The following is a 20,350-nucleotide window of genomic DNA, read 5'->3' on the forward strand; positions in this document are numbered from 1 at the left end:
CCCCTTGCTGGGTTATGTATCAGAAATGTATTCATGATTCAGTGGGGAATACTTTCTAAATGACTGAATTAGTCTTTTCCTTTTAGTCTTGAATAATCAAAGAGAATAGGGCACTGAGTTAATAAATGGATTGACTGTCATATAAATTATGTTAGTGCCCTTGAAAATCTCATTCCTTCTTTTCTAGTAGTGATAAACCACTAATTAGTAATATGTATCAAGAGATTATGTTTAAGGTGGTAACTGATAGGTAGAATGAACTGGTACTGAATGGGAAGGTGAGACTGCATACAATATAAATTTTAACAATAGACTCTGAAACACTAGAGTGAAGAGAGTCAAAATTCAAATACATCACTGTCAGTGTTATTTAACTATAAGAGATCTATACGGTTAACTAAAGAAGCAAAGGAGCAAAGCATTGGGACAAAGAAGAAATAATTTAAAAAACTTTGATTACTTTTACAATTTAGAGTAATCATTTTTATGTCTTTCAGAATTGTTCTAGCTACCTTACATAAAATGCAGCAGAAGAAACTGAACACTGAAAAGACAAGTGCAGCCTGCATGAATTAACTGGGTACAACCTGGAAAAAAATTTGGGAAATATTTTTTCAACCCACAGCATTGAAAAAGACAGGGTACCTCTGAGATCCTTTTAAAGTCAGCAGGAAAAGTCAGAAAGATAAATACATGAACAGCAACCCTCTTGCAATAATGGCAAAACTCAGACTCCCCAAACCAGACACATTTAATCTTAAGAAAGAAAAGAAAGATTTAGAGAAACAGAATCACAGTGAAATGTGTAGCACAATTCTCACTTAATGTTAACAAAGGAGATGTATTGAAACTCTCTTGCAGGTTTGTTTTTTTTTTTTCTAATAGATCTTTTGACTGACAGTGAATTCACTCAATGCAAATGAACTTTTGATTAACATTGAGTGCATCAGATATTTAGTTTTTCTTTCCATGCAATAGAGCTGGAAAAAGAAAAGAGTATCTGGATTTTGTTCCAGAGCAAAGCACCTTTTGCAGTGCACAGAGATTCACAGTAATTGAAATGCTTGACAGATGCAGTGTAAATAATGTCTAATATAGGGCAAGCATGCATTTACTCATGTTGTACATCAGAGTGAAAGACACTAAGAACCAGGTTTTTGTTTTTAGCATTGTATATGTAAATGAAATGTGTTCAGTTAGAGCTAAATATTGGCTCAAGAACAATTCTTGAATAGTGCTGATTGAATTTTTTTTAAATGAAAAATCTGTTTTCTAATGAAAAAAGAAAATGTATGCCTGCAAAAGACAAAGGGAGAGAAACAAAAGTGCTTTCTATCACGAAGTTCAGTTCATGTTTCATTTTATTAAAAACAACTTCTGAAGCCAAACTATTTCATCCCAAAAGCTGTCTCCAAATTGGTCTTTACCACCTGGAGGGAAGCCTCAGAGTCACTCTTTGGCAGAGGCTCTGCCCTCCAGTGGGAATGCCCCTCTTAGTAGGTAAGTACGGCTGTCCCTGCACTCCCATGCAGACAATGGTAAAGATGACCACAAGAGAACTAGACTACAGCTGCCACTGGGGTGCCACTGCTGAAACATTTTAAGTTTAGCCAAAGACTTCTTATGTTTGTCCAAGAGGTTTGAGCTTTAATTTTTTTGCACAGGAATATATTTTTTTTCTAGGAACAATTTTCTGATCATTGTTTTTCTATTGTCATTAAACCAATGATGAGGCATCATATATCAATGGGTTTAGAGATGTGCTTGGCACCTGTAGATTTGCACAGATTCTCAGAGGCTTCTGATGGCAAGAAAGGAAGCTTTTCAAGGGGCTACAAATCTGGGACTGCTGATAATTTGGAGCAGCTGTTCTGGCAAGTATGTTAAAGTCAATTTGCAGTGTATACATGAGCTTATCAAAAATTTTAACAGCTATAAATTTACTGTTAATGGTTGAGCTATTCTAAAGAAAAATGGATTTCTATAAAAAGCAAGGTCTAATAAGTACAACTTGATAAGTATCATTTGTTGGTAGACTGAAAGCAGTTAGACAGTGAAGAATAACTGAGGCTGCTGATTAGAATAGCTAATACCTAGTTTTCCATTATTTACTTCCTCATATTGTCAGAGGAAAAAAAGTTGTTAAAATAAAATTTAAAAAAAAGGTAACATTAACCAGAGTTGAGTACTGGTTTTTTTGGTTTTATATTATAGTTTCAAAAGTAAACCATGAAATTCCAGAACAAAAATTAAAAGTACATTATTTGGCACCTTATGAAAATATTGACAACAGAATGAACACAGCACTTAAAATAATGTTATTTTTCATAAAAATGCATAGGTATCATATAGTAGAAGAGATGGGCCTCAAAGAAGGTCATCATCAATTAATGCACTGTGTTTAGACCTGTGGTGCTGAAGGGCACTGAAGTCTATGTCAGCATTAGAGTATATGGGGTTACTAGTGTGTAACTACTGTTCAGCAGTGTGGAAGCCTAGGGCATTGCCTAGGATATAAATCTGTAGTAATGTGGCACCTGGAAACTGGTGCACTTCACATCAGCTGAAAAAATAAAAATTCTTTCCTTCAGAAGTTTCAGAAAACATCATGGCAGTACTATAGATATGCAGTAACGTACATGGAAAGTTTATAGTAGTAAGAAGCTGATAGAAAATGAGTAGAAAACTGACACATTAGGCATCCAAGCAAAAAAATACTGGGTTTTACTTCCAAAACATTTTACATGTTTAGTTTCCTAAATAGTCCAGGTGGTTCCAAAATACAGAAATCCTCCTATAACTGATACCAAGTTTTCATTTTTAGCATATATTGGTTTTCTGTCCTCTGAACATTACTGTATTCCTATTCAGCCTTAGTTCTTGCTTAACTACCACTTCACCATATGTGGTGGATTGACCCTGGCTGGGGGCCAGGTGCCCACCAGAGCCGCTCTATCACTCACCTCTTCAGCAAGGCAGGGAAGGGAGAAAGGAAGATGGAAAAAACAACCCCAAACTCGTGGGTGTAGATAAAGGCAGTTCAATGTAGCTAAAGCAAAAAGCCACGTGCGGAAGCAAAGCAAAAAGCAAAGATTATTCTCTACTTCCCATCAGCAGGCGATGTCCGGCCACTTCCTGGGAAGCAGGGCTTCAGTATGTGTGCCCCTTACTCCGGAAGACAAACATTGTAAAAAAAGACCCAATGAATGCCCCCGCCCTGTTCCTCCCCCTATTCTCAGTTTCTTATTGCTGGGCAGATGTCATATGGTATGGAATATCCCTTTGGTCAGTTTGGGTCAGCTGTCCTAGCTGTGTCCCCTCCCAAGATCTTGCCCACCCCCAGCCTGCTGCTGGGGAAAAAGAAATGTTGTAGAGACAGCCTTGATGTGTGTTGGCACTGCTCAGTAGTAGCCAAAACATTGGTGTGTTATCAACAGTTTGCTAGCTACCAATACACAGCACAGCACCATGAGGGCTGCTGTGGGGAGAATTAACTCCATCTCAGCCAGACCCAATACACCATAACATTTTTTTTGACACCATTGTCCCATCAGTACTGCATAAGGTCTTGTTTACCAAGTTTTAATCTTGGGTTGAAGTGTGGAGGTAAATATTCTTTACAACCTCGGGGCGGGGGGGGGGGGGGTGTCGTAGGGTGGGGAGGGAAGGATGGAGGGATTTGATATTAAGCCACTCTTAGCTGCAGGTTAGGTTTGAAATCTTAGCAATATTAAAGAAGTTAAATAAACACAACTATAATTCTTTCCAGCTTCATTGACCATTTTCTTTCTGTGCATATACAAATGTATCTTCAATGAAGGTGTGATACAAGCCCATGCTGTAGTAATGAGACTGAGAAACTCTACTTCCCTTTGAGATAAGTGCAAAAGAGCTCTAAAATTTGAGATACAGTGTTTATTTTATACTGCATACAAGGAAAACACCACCTTCAGAGCCCACACAGTATGGAGGACATTGTAGTTTGAAATTTTCTTATCTTACTATACAAGACAATGGCATAGTATATGTGCATTGTAGTTTAACATAAAACCTACCATTTGGCACTTACCTTTTATTTGGCAATGACATATAATTTCATTATTTTAACATACTTTATTTGTTAATTACTAGTTAGTAATAGGGATTCCACACTCCGACTATTCAATGCAAAAGAAGACCACTGCAATAACTCATAGTGGATTTTTTTTTTTTTAATTATTTTTGTTAGTGGAAAAATTACTACCAAAAAAGAACCTAGGTCATACAAGCTTAAGTCAATCTAACATGACCTAGTAAATAGACTGCAGGACAGGTACTCTAGTCTTGGATCTGCCTCTGATCTGCTGAGGCACCTTCTGTGTCTCTCACTTTATCCAGCTGGTAAATGGAATAATGATGTTGAACTCTTTGTAAAAGACATGAACAGCTCTAGATGAAGGAAATAAATACAAGGTATTGTTACTGTTACCTGAACATGTACTTTTTATTTCATATCCCTTGCATCAATGTCATTGTAACTCCATTAAAAAATACTATAATTTTATATATGGAAGCCTTGTTATGAGCATATGTATTCTGGAGGCATTATCCTTCACAGCCGCACTCCCTTTCTTTTCCTGTCCCATACTGTATATAAGCAGCAAAGAATCAGGTAGTAGTTTGACCTTACGGTACAAAATATATCAGCACAGACTTTTCCTTGAACTTATGTTATTTCACAGACCATCCCAAGTCAAAATCCTGCTCCTCAAGATTACAGCAAGCCATTGCACTGCATACACTTAAGTAGGAAGACACAGCAGCACTGTTCTCTGCAAAAAGACCCTAGAGAAAACAGAGAACTGAGAGTGCAATTCCTTTCCATTTGTTCTTGGTGAAATGCAATAATGAATACAAGATAATACTTCCACCAAGGAATGATACATCCTCAAATGTTTCTACCCAAACATCTGTTCTAGCTCTCAAGATCATGAACAAAATCTAGGCAAATTATTCATAGTGGAATCAGTTAGCTGAAAACTTCCTTTGCTCTTCTCTTTCACTCTTCACAACCCTTATTTGCCTGAGTATGTGCGGAGTGGTTCTTATTCCAGAGATGTTGGTGAAACTTTTCTTCATTTATTCGACAATTCACTGCATCAGAAGTTTGACACTAGAGTATTTCATACTTTTATTTCTATAAAGCATTTACCATACTCTCGGATACAACTAAGTAAGGTAACATCATAAAAGCCCAAACTGAAACTTTCTAGGGACTTTTTCCTAGATACTTCACTGGGAAAATGCTCACAGAAATCTCATCCTGACAACCACTTTTGGAAAAAAGGATCCAGCTCAAAGTCAGTAAGAATGAATATTACGTAACAATGTCATTGCTGTGACTTCTTGTTAGAATAAAACATAAGAAAATCACTCATACAGTTCACATCGAGATGAATTGTTGAAGCAATTTTCTTGGGGACTGAGGTCAGCATTTCCACTACTTTAAACAAAGCAACTGACACTGATATGTGCTCTATCTGCTGGAACTTGTCACTTGCATTAAGTAAATAAGTTGAAGGCAAAATAATTGTGTCCATTTCAACCTTTATGTTTAAAGAACTGTAAAAGAAATCACAAAGGTATATAAAGCAAATGCAAGGTGTTGCCTATGAGAATACTTGTCTAATCAGCTTAAATTGCCACTATATTCAATCTGTACAGCAGCTGTGGAAATAGTAGATATTACTCTATGTTTTTCATGTTCATCTTTACCACTATCTGTCATGTTTTGGGTTTATTAATTATGAAGTAAGGAGCAGTTTATTTTAAGATTAGCAATCAGTTCACACTTGGCTACCTAGGCTAGTTTTTTTACATTAATTTAATATACTTTGTGACAATCTGTGGAGCTGTAAGTGCCACATCATTCTGACAGGTACTTTCAGATGTAAAGTTTTAGATTTAGGCAGTTCAGAGGAGGGTATTGTACATCTCATTTTGTTGACAGTTAAAGGGGAACCAGGGCCATAGCAATGTTGCTTTTGTCTACAAATGCAACTTTCCAAAGTTTTATTATGATCTATTTTAGAGTTCCTATGTAAATTAGCATTAATTCTTACATAAAACAACTTGCACGAGAGATTATTGCTGAGTTTCAAGTCTGCCCACAATTAAAACAAATTATAATCTATGCCAGTCTGTATCAGGAAGTTCAACTGAATCTAGGAGTATGTTCTCTCTGTTTCATATACATGCAATTACCAAAGATCTTATTGGTACACTGTTATTACAGAGATTGTATTTGAGTTTCAGTTATGTTTGCTCATGCTACACAGTTGCAGCAGAGATGCCATGTAAGCAGAAAATCTATCAATTTTTGTATGTTAATAATTTCACATATTTGTCAATCCCAGTGGATATCTGGTGAAAATACAGCAACAATGAATTCTGGTGGATCCCAGGTAGTTACTGGCTGGAAAACATTGTGTCAGGAGTCAATGATGTTAGTTATTTGGAGTAAAAGGTGAATGGCAAAACAAAATGGTAATACTGGCTTGATAGGAAAGCAGAATAAAATAATGCAAAGAAACAGCTGACCTAAGACAAATGTTTCATTGCAATAGATTAGTGCAGCAAATTAAGTCTTCGGTTTTTTTAATTTTTATTTTTATTTTCTGCCCTTTTTCATACGTATCATGATTAGTCATGAGTTTAATCAGTATCTTCAGCTGTTCAATCAAGAGCTCACAAGAATACACTCTAATCTACAGTATGCTCTTCTGTGGCTTCTACTGTCCTAAGTATTTATTATTCATTGAACTCACATAAGACAAGTTATGTGATGCTTCCACTCCTTTCTGAGAAATAGAGTACATCAGGATCTAGTTATAACTTTCTGATTCTGGTTCAAATTGTGCGCATACACAAGCAACACTTAGAAGAGCATAGGTGGTATCTTAAACTCTGCCAACTTGCAGCAGCTCCCTGAGAGTCCTTTCTCAGTTGGCAAAAGCCTAAGAGCAGCATGTACTGGCAGAGCTTACAGCTGTAGCAGGAACTGAAGATGAGAATGGTATAGTAGCTGGCTACATCAGTTCTATACATTTTGAGAATTCCTCTACTTTGGTAAAATATAGCTGATTTTTTTACTTTATTTGCCTCAGTAATGCAACATAATAGGAGCAGGACAAGGATCAGGGACAGTCCCATGTCATTTCTTCTCTCTTTTGACTAGGTGACCTACATAACACAAACAGAAGACTTTGTTTGTACGGCAGCAATTAACGTTTTGGACTGTTGGAAAAATGTTTTGAAAACAGTTTTGAAAACGGCTGCATGTTTTCAGAACAGATACACCTGTAGCTATTAATCTCTATGATTATATATGAACATTTTTGTATACAAAATTGTTCATGCACTACAAGAAGAGCAACTAAAATTGTCATAGCTGATTTAATTGATAAGAATGATTTGCTGTATGCTTTATTCTAAATACTGTTTACTTTAATAGTGTTTAACCTGATTTCCTATCAAAGCAAGGATAACATCTTTTTAACTTCAGGGTCTCAAAGCAAAGCAATTGTGCAGCACGCTGCAAAGACACGCTGCAGAACAGTGTTTCAAATTTCTAAATGCAGAACAAAAAAAAACTTCTGCTGGAAAGGCAATATCTAGTCCAGTAACAAACAAAACTATCAAAGCGGTTAAAAAGTGATTTTTGCAAAATACATAAAAGGAAGGAAGATGGCATATTGCCCAATATTGCTAAAATGTGTGGCTTTCATCCTGTTTGTTTCAGGATTTCACTCCTTTTTGAATATGGATCTGCAAATGTTTCACACAACCATAAGTCTTGCAACTTGAAGATACAGACTGTAGTAAACTTCTAGTCATTATGTATTGTTTAAAAAATGTAAGAAATCAGACAAAAGCTCCAGAGACAATAGATTTTTTAAGCATGTCGGCTGGTGAGTGAGAAGTAATGGCTGTGATTGGTCTGTATTTACATCACTTTATCCTATTGGAAGGTATCAGAATGCTTGGCTAGAAAATGTTCTTTCTATAAAATATACATAATATGAGCACTAATCATTCAAATTTGCCCACTCTGTAGCCCTATTCTGGGTCAATCTACTAAGGAGAAACCATTTCTGGAACTATTTTTATTTTCATTTTATTCTCTTTCTGAATTGTCCACTGAGATCCCAAATATAGTCATTAGTTTAAACAAGCTGCCCTTAGAATCACCAAAGGATGCTGGCATCTAATAATAACTTTAGTCGCCTGCATCCAGCAAGAAGCCATTGCTAAGATGTTATTCAGCGCTCTCCATCCACAGCAGGCTGAGTGCTTCCCGGAATCAACAATTCTGCTGAATCATTTCCCTTAGTATCTGCATTTCTGTGGGTTCAGACTATGAATGTCTTTTAAGCACTAGTACAAAGTTGCTAGTTAAAATACAATTGAATATTAAGCAAAGCTGTGCATATGATTAAATCAATAGATATTTCAGATCTAGAATGAATGATGAGTGAATTGTTCATGCTACTCTCTCACTAACAATAGTATCTTGCTAGAAAAAGTTGTTCAGTGGCTAAAGTGGCTAAAACTGTGTCAGTGAAATTTGCTTCTGAATACTCCTTCATGTACCACAAAAATATACAATGATGTTTCAGTTCAGCAAAGGTAGTGTTAAAAATACTAGAAGTTTCAAACTGCACTGTGTAGTCGTCTTCTCACCTGACCTGCCAGACAATTTTTCAATGTATCACCAGAGAAAGTCATGCTTACTCTTTCAAATCTTCCGGATGGCTTATCACTGTCAGTTGCTGGAAATTTTCCTTGGAGCAATCTCTCTTTCCCCATTTTAGGATGGAAATTGTTATTTGCTCTGGATGTCAGTCTTGATTCATCTGTAGAATCTATGCACAGAAATAACTACTTATTCTCAAGTTTTAGCTGGATCTGCACAGAATGAGTATGGGATCTGAATAAATATGGCCATCACTATCTTATCAGGCTACAACTTCACTCTTAGAAGATGATAAAAGCTTTTAACTATTATCTTTTGCCATAACATGCTCCACAAATATTTTGCTGGCACAAGTGTAATTTTATACTGCATTTAAGAAATGGACTGACAAAATACTGTGTTTTTCTTTGTGCACTGCTATTGTACTTGGGAGCATACAAGTATCACCCAATTCTTTCTGTGTGTTTTATGCAATAGATTCATTCTGAGATTTTTAACTAGAAAGAAACATGTGTTTCAATTTAAACATTATACACATCAGAGAAGAAAAAATGACATATTTTAGTGTGTAAATCTTATGCTTTATAGTTTTCCAGCTTGATATATCTGATGATATATCTGATTACATTCCAGTTTGATGATTCTGTTGTTTACAAAAGAAAGAGTAATTTTGTGTTTAGTTTAATATAGGCTTTTTGACAGACATTGAGATCTTTTTTTCCTGCTTTTTTTCTCTTAAAATAAAAACAAATCTTCTGTGAAAGTATTTTTTTGTCCTTCACATGAAAAATCGTGTAACAGTAATTATGAATACATAAGTGATCACACATCCCTTCTCTTTGTGTTCTTTTAAAAAGAGCATATACTTTGAGAGAGAGAAAAAGGAGAGATGCAAAATGCATACCCTACATAGAATACACAAAATCTCATTTTAAGAGTTTGTGAAACACAGCTGTATAGAAAACAGATAAAGCTATTTCAAAGGAAAATCAGCAACCCATAGAGTCTTTTTATATCCAAGTGACAAATCTAACTCAGACTGACTGAAAATTTTCCCTCTTTCATGGTTGTTCAGTATAGTAAAATTGAGGGTGTTAAGTGAGCTGTTGGTCCCAGCAATCTTTTTCTGGGACAGGTATGAGTGGCTCTGAAGTGTTTTCTCCATCCAGAAGGAATTCCTTTTAATTTGTCATGTTCCATGGTGAATAGACATTGGGAAAAGTCAGTGATAACCACAAAGTTATAAAAGAAAAATAGTAGTTCAGATTACCTCTCTCGTATCAGTTTCACCAATCTTTTATACACTCCAATAGAATAAATTTCCCCAAAATTTAGTCTTTTCACTGTAAAGCAGTAATAGTATGAACGCAGTTTAGAGGTCCTTTCCATAGCCATCTAGACCTAGTCACATTTTTATAATGGAATCAATATCTAGAGAAAAATCTGTAAACTGCTGAGCAATAAAACAAATTTTTGAGAGTGTCCCTTTTGTTGTCTGTCCTTGTCTCAGTCTGAGGAGCAGTCAAACTTTATGACAAGTTTTTCTTGTCATACTAACATGATGAGAATGAAAGACTTCAGTTCATGATTTGTCTAAAATAATCTTCCTTTGTATCTTGTTTCCTGTCATGGTTTAGCCCCAGCCAGCAGCTGAGCACCAGGCGGCCACCCGCTCACCCCTCCCTCCCCAGCAGCATGGGAGGAACAATGGGAAGAAAAGGTAAAACTCATGGGTTGGGATAAGGACAGTTTACTGGGACAGCAAAGGGAGAGGGAAATAACAGCAACATTACTTAGAACAGAATATACACCAGGGCTGATAATACAAGGCAATTTACCGACTGACTGACCGGACGCTCAGCCCATACTCAGCCCATCCAGGAGCCATTAACCCATCCTTCCCTGACTAGCCCCCTTTTATGGTGAGCATGATGTCCCATGGTATGGAATAGCCTCCTGGCAAGCTTGGCTCACCTATCCTAGCTCCTTGTGAAAATTAACTATACCCTGGCCAAAACCAGGACATTTCCGTATATCAAACCTAAAATTTGTATGATTGACTGCATTTCTTCGCTTCCTGGTCCACTCGCTAGAAATGCATATATGAAGATAATCATCAGAAGCGAATTGTATTCTTGAGAAGATACTCAGTCACCCAAGACACTAGAAGGAAAATGACTCAAGACATCAGGAATAGCCCTTACATGGAAAACAACTGTTCAGAGACAATATTGAGAATCAGTTCTTCCAGGTCACGTGATCTACTAACTGCTTGGATGAACCTTCCCAAGAAAACTCTAGAACTGTACTCAGAGAAAACGTTACTCCATTCCAAAGACAAAAAAAGACAGCTGCAATTTATGACTAAAAAAAAGGGACAAGCTACATGGATTTGTTTAACTTGGTGACTTTGATTGCCTTAGACTGTCATGAAACCATATTACAAGACTTGGTGTACTAAAATTATTTTTGTATGTGAAGAAAATAGTGGATAATGGCAATGTTTTACTTACATTTTCAAAAAGCCTTTGACGAGGAACTATTACAGATGGTAGGAGACATGAGGTGAGCTATAAAGCACTGCTATGGATTACTAAATTGCTAGCAACTCACAAACTGACAGTAGCAATGATTAAGCAGTTTTCAACTTCAGAAAAAGTTAATGGTAGTCTGGTCCAGCGTTCCTAAACAGGCACAATTATAAGGTTTGTTAAGGTTAAACTAGTTTCCTAAATCAGAGTTATTAATTGAGACTTGGCAAAATTTGCAGACAACTATGGCCTATACTTTTATGGAGGACTCTTTCCCAGACCAAAGAGGTCTGAATCTCTTCTGTTTCTTCTGCAGTTTTTAAAAGATCAGGTCAACAGTATTGAGAATAGTATTCATCAATACTCATAGACTTCTTAGGCCAGAAGAGACCATTGTGGCCCTACTGAAGCCAGTGAGAGTTTTGACACTGGATTCAATATGAACACAGTTTTAGCCTAATTTCTTTCATTCCTTCTGTTCAAAGGCTGCTAACACTGGAGGCACTTTACCTTTGTGGATTTTGCTGAGGTAGTTCATATAGAGAAGACATAATTTTTTAATTTTTTTTTTAGAGTTTTGGAGTTTGAGAGGTTTAATCATAAACAGATATAAAATTGAATTTTGTTAATGAAGTTATGTTTCTCTATCATCAAAAAGATGCCTTCATTTCTTATTGCTTCATATATGTACTAGATAGGATTGTGTTCTTCTGTGAAAGCTGACTAGTAAATCACACAGTAAGACTACTACAGGAAAATATTAGATCAAGCACTTATAACAAATTGGTGAGGTTTTTTCCAGATGCTTATATAGTATATCTCCACAGTCAAATGAGGTATGTGAAAAGAAATCAGCATACCAATCTCAGTGTCTACAAAACTGTGCAATATGCTTTATCTTTTTTTCACTGCACAGTAGATAAGCAAAGATCTACTGTAATAGTGAACCGATATCTGTTGCATCACAACATACTAGAATGGTGAAAAACTACTCACCAAGGAAATAAAAAACAAAACAGAAACAGAAAATAGGGTTCAAATTCTAAATTTACAGAACAAAGTCACATAAAGTAGCACAGTCATTTTGTTCTGGGGTCTTGTTCTGGGGGAGAAAGGGAGAAAAGATGCAAAAGCACAATTTATCATGGGGTTGGTTGTTGTTTGTTTTTTTTTTCATAGAGATATCACAGGCCCTGATTAATAGACTTTCAGTAACATATGCGTTCCTAATGAGAAATAAAAACAAATCTTAAAAGGCCTTCCCCTCATCCCTCCCTTTTTCCTGGACTTAATTTCATGCCCAGTTTTCTGTATCTTCTTCCCTACAAGTGGTGCATGGGGATGGGGAATGGGGGTTGTGGTCAGTTCATCACACCTTGTCTCTGCTGCTCCTTCCTCCTCAGGGGGAGGACTCCTCACACTCTGCCCCTGCTCCTGCATGGGGTCCCACCCATGGGAGACAGTCATCCACTAAGGGCTCCAACATAGGTCCTTCCCATAGGCTGCAGTTCTTCATGAACTGCTCCAGCATGGGTCCCTTCCATGGGGTGCAGTCCTTCAGGAACAAACTGCTCCAGTGTGGGCTCCTCTCCATGAGGCCACAGGTCCTGGCAGAATCCTGCTCCAGCATGGGATCTCCACAGGGTCACAGCCTCTTCCTTGGGACATCCACCTGCTCCAGTGTGAGGTCCTCCATGGACTGCAGGTTGTATATCTGCTCTACTGTGGACCTCTGTGGGCTGCAGGGGGACAACCTTCTTCACCATGGTCTTCACCAGGACTGCAGGGGAATCTCTGGTCCAGCACCTGGACCACCTCCACCCCCTCCTTCTTCACTGACCTTAGTGTCTGCAGAGCTGTTTCTCTCACATATTCTCACTCCTCTCTCTGGCTGCTGTTGTGCAGCAGTTTTTACCCCTTCTTAAATATCTTATTCCAGAGGCACTACGGATGTCATTGGTTGGCTTAGCTTTGGCCAGCAGCAGGTCCATCTAGGAGCTGGCTGGAACTGAGTCTATCAAATATGGAGGAAGCTTCTGGCATTTTCTTACAGAAAGTCCCCCCTGCAGCCCCTCTGCTACTAAAACCTTGCCATGCAAACCCAAGTTCCTTAACAAATGTACTCTCTTCCTGCTTATACCCATTCAGAATGTTTCTGCAAAGATCATTTTCCAAGCCTTTCACCTTGATCATGACATACTTCTATTTCAGTCTTCTACTGTTCCCTTTTCTCTATCACATCAAGTAGATGCATATTTCCTACTATCTCTATGTCTTTCCTCTATATTTGAATGATACCCAGTACAACAGATCCTTTACTACACTCAACACTGCACATATAATTGCAAATACAGCAGCATTACAAGTGTACATCTGTCAAAACCAATCATTCCAATGAGATACATCATTCTAGATTTTTTAATAGTTGGAAGGAGATAGTTATGTTTGTCATGGAAATACAAAGTTGAAATGATCTAGTAAATCAATGATGTTCTGAAGGACTGCACCTTTCCCCTCATGTCAGAAGCTTTGATTATTGTGAAAAAGATACAGCAGTCTTGCACAAATGCTTAGCGTTGCTACTAGAGTCCATTAGCAATTACACTATCAAAGATAACTATTTGTTACTCATGCTAAGCAGATTTTGACAACTAAATATGAGGGCCATTAGGAAAGCATGCTGGAAGATGTCACTTTTATCCTTGTTCTGAGGACAGAAGCTGCAAACATACCTCTGTCCTGCATAGTTCAATGGGAAGAGAAATGCCTGTTCCATCATATATTAATATGATGTAACGCCTTCTTCCTCCTTCAGTTTTATATGCTTCCAGCTTGAATGTTTCAGTATTAAATCAGAGACAGCTCAAAGTTAGCACTGAAAGCAATCAGCCACAAAGATAAAATTCCTGGTATAGATCGTCAACACTGTCTCAAACAGTTACTCAGTTTTACAGCTGAAGAACTTCACCACATCCTTGGTGACAAAGGTGTATTGCCTATGAAGAAAGGAATCAAAACATGTAATATCTGTGGAGAGGAGGAGATAAGGTTGCATAAGCCCAAGTAAAGATACCTTGAGTGACCAAGTTGATAGTCTGAGAAGACTTATACATGAGCAGAGGGTGCAAGCCAGACATGTTCCTCCCCATTCACAAGTAAAAATCAGGTCCATGGAAGATATGAATAGTTACAGGATTTCTGTCTTTGCCCAAAATGTGTCAGTTGACCTCCAGAAGTGCCTTCCAAACTATGCTATCCTGCAACCTATGGATGGAAGAACAAATAAGGTATTGTTATTAGAGTTTGCTTCTCAGTCATTTGGAGCATCCCGCAGTCACCAAAAGGGAGCCATGCTTCATACCCAGTGGGCTGTGAAGAGTTACACAATGGGACAAAGGCATGAACAGTGGAAATCCAGCCTGAGAACTGGGACATCTGTGGATCCATTACATGAAACTGAAAAGCGTCAGCAGCACAGACATTGTCGTGACTGCAACACCATACAGAATAGTCATTACCTAGCTGAAACGCCTTGGTCCTTTCCAATCTCTCATCCCATGCCAAGTGCTAGATCAGAGACTCTGAGCTATTGTGCGTCCTGCAGAGCAGAACTGTGGGATCTTTATACTTGCTTTTCAAAATGGGTCTACTTACTAAGTCAAAATAAAACAGTGGGAAACATTCAATTGCTAAAGTACACGGTACTCTATGTTTTATTTTTGTTTCTTTTGAGAGGAAAAAGGAATTCACCTGATCTTATTCCTTTGACTCTGCATTAAAAATATAATCCTCCACCTAGGATATCACTTATGCTGTGGGCATAATTATTAAGAAACTGATGAACCTTTACAAACAAGTAAACAGCCAGGAAAAGAGAACTAAGGAAGCAGCTAAAGTATCACTCTTGTCATTGTTGATGTGGTTTTAATTACACATCCTTTCTCATACGACATCAGTGGATTTTCAATGCTTATTAGGTTATATGAATTTAATATTGTCAGTCTATCTACATCCTTCCTGTTTTATTAAAAATGCATTTTTATGTTTTAGGGAAGCAGGAAAAGAGCGAATGATTCCAGACAATACCATAAGGCTGTATTTTTGCTAATCTTCTCTATGCCTTTTAACCCTCAGCTAGGTTGCTATTATCCAGGGGTAGAAGTAGGCTAAAATATAAGTTGTTTCTAGATATAATTATATATAGTCTTTCTTCCCAAAACTAAAATGCATTGTTCTAGAAGTATACTTTAGCATTTGAATCAGCCTCACTGGCTCTATTTTTTTAACTGTGTGAATATCTTACAATGTTTCATCTTGGCAGAAAGCTTTAGGGGGAAAATAATAATGAGGAATTGGGGAAAAACAGAGTAAAATAAAGTGAAAAGAAAGAAGAAATAAAGCAATATTTTGGCACTCAAAACATGGAGTACTGTAGGCAGAAGATCACAGATAAAGCCATGTAAAAGATAGGTTATTTGTAATTGATCTTTTGAGTACTGAGCTTGGAGATACAGTATATTTTCTTTATCTTTGTGTCATTTTGATTGGTTTGTTATTGTATGTGTTATGTAACAGTCATTGGTAGTCTGCATTAGCAGAACTGTCATTTTGACTGTGGGCGTGCCAACAAATGAAAAACAAACGCGATGATAGGTATCACAGAAAGATTGAAAGAAGGAGGACAATTTTTTTCTTAATTAATACATCTTAATAATTTCTTCGGAATTTTGGGGTGGTGGTGTTTGTTTGCTTGTTTTCTCTCTAAACAAGCACTGTATGCTTTGATATGTTTCAGTGTAGCAAAACAAAGGGACTTGAAAAAATACAATCACCCAAAAATGATCGTTTTGTCTGACTTTCCATATTTACCTTTTCAACACTCTTTCTCTGATTTCTGGGCTACTACAGGTATAATTAGTGCTGGTCTTTATTATTTTTGGTCACTCCAATATGACTTCTAGACAGCCAAGGAATGTGAACAAAGTTACAAACTGAATATTGAAATGCTAACTTTTTGAAATGCAATTTCCTGAGCATGTCACAATGATCTTCAGAAAATCCACAAGATTACTTGTTCTTTAATGTTTGATCTACAAGCCAGATTATATCAAAACAGAGGGAAAATGTGCAGTCTGTATCAGTATGATCGCATTAATCTTCCCTGCATATCAAGAATACAGTCCTAATCTGATCAAGAAGAGAATTTGAGTCAGGGACTTTAGAAACAAAATAAAACAAAAAAAAGAAAACCCACCTAGTAAGGCCAAAAATAATTTTTTTCAAGGTTAAAATATTAGATCCTACTGAACTCTTTTTTTCTTCTCTAATTCTCATAAATTATTTCATTGAACCCCAGAGTTTACTCCCTCAGAATATCTTTTAAAACTACAGTCTAATGTTATCTTTTCTACAATACAATAACAATTTTGGAAGTAAAATTTTTGCTATAATTTTCTGAAACTGAAATAATGAGAACATATTTTAATTCCCCTTAATGTTTTTTTGTTGTTGTTGGTTTTTTGGGGGGTTTTGTTTTTTTTTTTAAACTAAAGGCCTCATGAGTGACTTGGGAATCAACAGAAGTGTTCTATTACAGATGAGGAAAACTTGCCTGTAAGAGAACTTAGTCAAATAAATATTTTTAAAAATCACAATACTTTTGCACTGAGAATTGTGTGGTAATAACTTCATTTGTGAGAATTCTAATATTTCCTGGACATAGACTATTCCAACAAATACTGTTCAGCAAAAGGAGTTCCTCATTCAATAGGTCATTCTTTGAAAAAAACACTCAAGAAGAAGTGTTAATTCTGTCCACTAAACACCAGTACCTAAATGGTGACATGCTATGGTTTGAGAGTTATCTTCTCCTACAAACTTTTGGGGCTACAGAATTTAAAATGGGGAAATATTTGTAGTATTTAACTATTTAAAAGGGGGGGGAGGTTGGTAAAATATGTTGGAGACTTAGCTTTGAGTTTGTACAAAAATACTTTTGATTTATGTATTTGAATACTAGACTGCCAAATCTAAGTGATAACAGAACAGGGATAGCTGACTATCCTTAGAAATTCCTGACTGATTGGTTACCAGCTCCAGTCTACAATCTCAGAAAAGTATTGAGTATTAAAACCAAATGTTTCTTTAAGAAATGAAAATTAAAATGAAGAGATTAAATTTATGGATTACTCATCTTAAAAAATTACATTTTACCTACAGATAGCCATGTTTATTAAAAAGGTGTCTTTTGCAAAGTATGGTACAAAAATAGAACAACAAAGCCTTGCAGAAATACAGAAATTAAACACATGTTGAGTTCAGACACAAATTAAGATTTTTATCCATTTGGACTCAGTAAGTGTTGGATTCAATAGCTTTGAATTTTATTGAGAGCTAGGCACTGAATTCCCCCTAGCTTCCCTGCACCTTGGCAAATTGCAGCCCAGAATCCTGATGAAGATCCATAACACATAAATATGTAAAGGTATTGTGTTTCAAGCTAACAAGTCAAAACAATAAGTAATTGGCTGCAGGGAACAGAATTATTTACCAAAGCTAACTGTAGCCCAGCTCCCTTTCTACTCACTGGACAAGGCTTCCTGAAGTCTTTGCTTTAAAGGGTGGCTTTCTTGTTCTGTGCCCTATCTCTTTTCTTTGGCTCTACAGGGACTATAGAGGACATTTCCACTAGCATAAAGTATCCCTTTTTGAATATTCCCCTCATCTCCCCTTCTGTGCCACGGAAAATCTGAACACTGCTTCTTGGACATACAAAATGAATTTGTATAACTGTCTCTTTTCCAGTATACTGTAATGTACACAACTAAATTATCTTTCACAAATTAATAACTATTATTCCTAAGGAAAACAAAACCTATCTTGGCAGCAGTTTTCCTCTCTTTGAGCAATATGTTTGCTTTGGCTAAATCATCATTAGCACCAACAAATTAGCTCTTTGATTAATGTTGCTGTGCAATTTAAAAACAACTGACTAATTTATCTACCCAATAAACAAATGTTGGCTTAGAAGAAAAAGGGAAAGGGTATTTTAATTTGCTTTAAATTTGAAATATTCGGCTTCTTTTGCGAAGAAATCTCCAAGCTTAAGAATGACTGAACTGTGTTCAGTTCATTGCTCACTAAGAATCTGCTTCGTGTTGAAAAAGCCTTCAATGAAATAACTCATCTTGTGCTACTTACATGGAAGATGAACTAAAAGTTGCCAGATCTTCTGCCTCAAATCACAAAAAACTGAGAAAAGCCAATGTCCCAATCCAATGTCGGGGAGGTTTCAATATGATCCCAAGAGCAAGATTAAGACACAAATGAGGTCAAATGCCATATACCAGAAACAGTTTTATTATGAAAAGAGTGAAAAAGAAAAGGTAAAGGTAACCGATAAGAGCGATAGGACAGAGAAGAGAAGAAAGGCAGTAAAATCAAGCAAGACTCCGGGATAGAATCACAAGAATAATCACCACCACGGATCCACGGTGTCTTGGTGGTGGGGTCCAAATCTCTCGTTCTGTGACAGTGGACGAAGGCACAGATCCACAGCGTCTCGTGGGCGACATTCTGCGGCGGTGGGCGAAGGCATGCTTCCACAGCATCTCGTGGATGAAGGCACGGGTCCACAGCATCTCAGGGGTCCGTCTCGGGAGAGTCCAAATCTCTCCTTCGGCAGCGGTGGGCAAAGGACTGCCACCCTCATCTTGGCAGTCCCCTTTTATACTGGTGGCGGTCTTCACGATGGCATGCACGACACGGCTCCACGTTCCTGCACATGCGCACACACTTCTTGCAGTTCCAGCCCCATTCTTCATGCAACTGTTATCTGCCTCCGCGGTGCATGACCCCACAAGGTGTTTTTCGCAGGTGGAAAATCTCTATGACCCAGCAATCGTCCTTATCATCCTTATCACACTCAGTAGCTGGAGGGGTTTTCCGCTTGAGCAAAGTGATCTTTGAGACAAAAGTTCTTACAGTCCGGTTTCTCACAGCCAATGGTTTCAGAAGTCTTCTGCTTCCGGACCTAAATCCAGGTTTTTGAATGACCACAGCTACCATTCCATCTGATGATGCTTGGAAGTACATTATAATGTCAGCATAAACTCTGGAATTGTAAGACAGCAGCAGAAATGGACAGTGGTACTACTGTGTGAAAATGACCTCTTTCCTATTGAGCAGAGCTCCACAGTCCTGCTAAGAGAAAAGTCTAGTGAAATCTGTTCGAGAGAGAGGGTCAATTAGCTAGGGTAACACCTTCCAGTTGGGAAGCCTACACCACCTCTGTAGTACAAGCTCTGCACCACACTGAACCATGCCATGGGAACATACCTGACGGACTTACCAGATTGCTCGAAAAATCTTATGTATCAGTAAGATGATGCTGCACCGTATGGTGTCAAGAGGCCTTGGCCAGGTTTTCAAAGTTTCTGGCAAGCTGACAGCTCTCACCAAGGACAGTAGTGCTGAGAACCCCTGGAAAACTTCCCTTTTCATTTAAGTGCTTAAAAGCTCCTTCTGAAGCCCTTAACTAGAGACATTAGGATCAATAGTATTCGCTGCAGCAATTGTTACTTCAACCATGAAAATTATGCATAAAAATGAGGCAAGGTCTGTAGAGAAAGGAAATTTCTTTTATTAAAAGTACTAGTGCAGTGGGAGAAAGAAAGTTTTCACAAACATAATCTTTCAAGTCTTTCTGTTTACTCAGTAGTACAGATGCTGAATTGTGTAGAAAGTAGCCACCTACACAACGGTGTCCAATTTAAAATACACGGTTTACATATTCAGAAGAAAGGAAATTCTTGTCATAGATCCTTTACATTTAGCTGTTGGAGTGAGTCCAGATGAGGGCCATGAAGCTGATTGGAGGGATGGAGCACCTCTCCTATGAGGACAGGCTGAGAGAGTTGGGATTGTTCACCCTGGAGAAAAAGGCGGCTGCAGGGAGATCTAATTGCGGCTTACCAGTACCTGAAGGGGCCTACAGGAAAGATGGTGAGGGACTGTTTACCAGGGAGTGTAGTGACAGGACAAGGGGTAATGGGTTTAAGCTGAAGAAGGTAGATTTAGATTAGAT

The 20,350-nt window shown here is 37.6% G+C and overlaps 1 long non-coding RNA gene across 2 annotated transcripts in view; it reads right to left on the reverse strand.

The window, feature by feature from the left end:
* The window catches only part of LOC142599409 (uncharacterized), a 333,928-nt gene that overhangs the window by 151,715 nt on the left and 161,863 nt on the right, over positions 1-20,350 (reverse strand). The gene's annotated exons all lie outside the window — the stretch shown is intronic.

The sequence above is a fragment of the Balearica regulorum genome, chromosome Z (assembly GCF_011004875.1).
Source record: "Balearica regulorum gibbericeps isolate bBalReg1 chromosome Z, bBalReg1.pri, whole genome shotgun sequence".
Taxonomy (NCBI): Eukaryota; Metazoa; Chordata; class Aves; order Gruiformes; family Gruidae; genus Balearica; species Balearica regulorum.